The 2973-nt window shown below is 47.2% G+C and overlaps 1 long non-coding RNA gene across 1 annotated transcript; it reads left to right on the plus strand.

Moving 5' to 3' along the window:
* Positions 1–278: 278 nt before the first annotated feature.
* LOC142587192 (uncharacterized) lies at positions 279–2658 on the plus strand. The gene is made up of 3 exons (XR_012829390.1): positions 279–411; positions 1676–1796; positions 2512–2658. It is a non-coding gene; the product is annotated as an uncharacterized LOC142587192 (long non-coding RNA).
* Positions 2659–2973: the final 315 nt, after the last annotated feature.

Below are 2973 nucleotides of genomic sequence, written 5' to 3' on the forward strand. Positions count from 1 at the left end.
GGAGCATTTGGGTCGTCACTCCGTCGGCTCCTGGTGCGCTGCGGCGCTTCCCCCTCTTCAGGGCCACTTGGAGCTCGTGGGGGAGGGCACGCCATACCACGCGAGAGAGGGACCCACGTGATCTCCGCAGAAGAAACAGTTCTCTTACTATCTCTCCCGCATTCCAACTCTCGCTACCTCTCTCTCTCTCTCTCCTTGTTCTCCTGGGGACCACGTGGTCGAAAAAAAGCATAAAACGAGAGCACTCGCAGTGCACCAGCCTTTTTCTGCAACGGTCGGCCTGCCTGGTCACGGCCGGACTGGACTACGCGCATCGTGCGTGCTTCAGTCCGGCGGTGGCCTGGCTTTGCACTTCGCCACATTGTGAAGACTGGGCCGGCTAACGAGCTTTCCGTTTCCTACACGCACAAGGTGAGTAACCCATTTGCTACGATATTTATTCGTGTCGTTTATAACCTCAATAGGTCATTGAACGTTATGACATCTTCCGCAAACGCGAGTGCAGGCGGTTTGAGACACGGCATCTTATGAGATGCCGCACGTGACAATCGAGAGCGAACGCGTGATTTCAAATTTGTGCTTTCTTTGCTTAAAGGACGATAGTGTTAGTGGCATTTCTTTCACTGAGGCTAACGTATTTGTGAAGTAATGTGCTTTAGTGCATTTTTGCACATGTTAGGTGTTATGGGTATGCATAGGTACCCCACGAACCGGGTGACACCTCTATCTGCTGCCGCAGCTTTTTTCTTTTATTCTATGCCAACACGTCCAAATAATTTTGTTGAAAAAAAGTATCCGATAGTAGGCGTTTAAATCATTTTAAATAAAGCGGAGTGAGTCTTACTATTTTACGTGGCCTACATGCGGTCATGATGTCACGTACGAAGGTTTTTGTGCTGCGTGGAAATTTTACGCAACTAAGCAAAGTCAAAGGAATCATGGCTTAACTTGCCGACTCTCCGGAAAGTCATCCCGTTTGCATTTTCTGAGTCGATTTATTGAACCTTCGGAAGGGGGCTGGGCGGATCATCCAGTGATGTACCTCTGAAGTCGCTGTAGTGGAATGCACCGTGTTGTCTATCTGCGCGGAAATAAAATGTACCGAGTAGTTTTACACTTGGTAAACGGTACATCGTGTTCTTTCAGAAACGTGTCACTTATGCGCGTTTGTTGGGTGGTACTTCGCACTCAATCCTAAGGTAGTCATCGGTTATATTTTCTTCTGATTATTCATAATCTCATCGTCAGCTTTCTGCTGCCTTCCCTCTATTCCGGCGCCGCGTAACAAGATAGGGGATTATTCATTGCGCCGACGTCACTGTCTCAATAAACCAAGCGTAACATGTCCCAAAGGCTACCCATACTTAAGAGTGCTTTGACCTATTTTCGAACTTGGAGAAGCGCCGACGCAACCTTTGGATGATGAATAGATATGGAGGTGGGGAAACAATTACAGGAATTAATGGCCAGAGCTCGGGTCATCTATACATTGTCTTGACAGGACGTAATAAAAAATTGCTGCTATCGTTTAGAAGTAAAGCCAGGTGCACAGTCGTGACCTGTGCGAAACTAAATCACCGCGTGCGATTGCGTTGCCTTGGTAACGTGGAATGGTACGCGCACCTGCCTTGGCGGATCGTCGACTTGTTCTAACAGCTTGGTCGTTACTTTGCAGCATCTGAGCAAGGCACATACCCGTATGCTCTCCCCCTGGGGTGCACATGGACACGGCGATCATTGGGACTGTCTTTCATCGGCGCCCCCATACAAGCGAAGGCAGCTAGACCTCTCTCAAGGTAACCCGTTTCTTCCTCTCCCGCTCCCATGATCTCATCCTCCTTCGACATGAAGCGCTGCTAGCGCTTACCAGCATGTTGAACAAGTGCTTGAAAAGCAAACAGCTTCTAGTTTTGTGTCACACTATTCATTTGTTATCACTTTGTAATACTTGTATTTGATTTACGATCTGGTGCGCTGTATTCCGTGCAGTACAAATTGTTACTTATGCGTTTCTTTGCGTGATTTGTTTATGAAACATTGAAACTTTTTGGGCGCACTGATGGTCGTACGGTTGCAATGGGAAGCGGCGTAGCGTAGATATACTGTGTGAATCAAGCATATTACTAGTCCTTCATTGATGGCGAGCAAATGGAGTGAAAAAAATTGGCCGCTCCTTCCAGTCCGTGAAGATGGTCGAACAGCGAAGCTGGGTTAGTTACACCGAGTGTTACACCATGAAAGTCAAACTTCGCAAGCCTTCTGTCATGTAAATCTTCTGTTTCACTATTCTTTCACCTCGTTTTTGCTTTGGCGGTAGACAGCTTCTTCCTCAGGAATGCTCACTACACCCGATTACCGGGACAATGAAAGAAACAATAAATGCGTTATCAGAAACGATCCCGACGTCACACTCGTGGGGCTACAGAAAAACGATGCGTAGCTGCTCGTTGTAGTTCGGTACAACCAGTCTCTCCCCGTCTTATGCTTCATTTGTCTACACTCTTTGTGCAGCACCGAGATTTGCCGAATGGAGGAACCTTGGCTCGCCGACTCTACCTCGCCTGAGGCTGCCTTCGATGGTCTACAGTGGTCCTTGTCCAAGTGCTTCTGGCCTACGCTGTCGACTACCTACAATGGAAGAAACATCTTTTTTTGTTTTGTTTTTTTATGCCTGCGAAGCGATAACAGCAAGCTAAGCTAGTGTTGACTTCATATTTCTCCAGGGGGACGAAGATTGCAAGCGATTTTACATTTCAAGAATAAATACACGACTCTGTTCTCACGATTTCTGTGCACTGTTTTCTTTCTAAGGTCACCACTTTGTTTCCCCAAAATACACTTGTTTCCTTGATTTGCAGTAACATATCCCGGTGACAATATATGTCACGCTCAGCGCGTAGCTAACTGACCATTAGTTTGACCTCGTCGAGCTGACCGTTGGTTTCAATTATGTGGCGGGTCACGTCATATAAA

This window comes from Dermacentor variabilis, chromosome 7 (assembly GCF_050947875.1).
Source record: "Dermacentor variabilis isolate Ectoservices chromosome 7, ASM5094787v1, whole genome shotgun sequence".
NCBI classification, from domain to species: Eukaryota; Metazoa; Arthropoda; class Arachnida; order Ixodida; family Ixodidae; genus Dermacentor; species Dermacentor variabilis.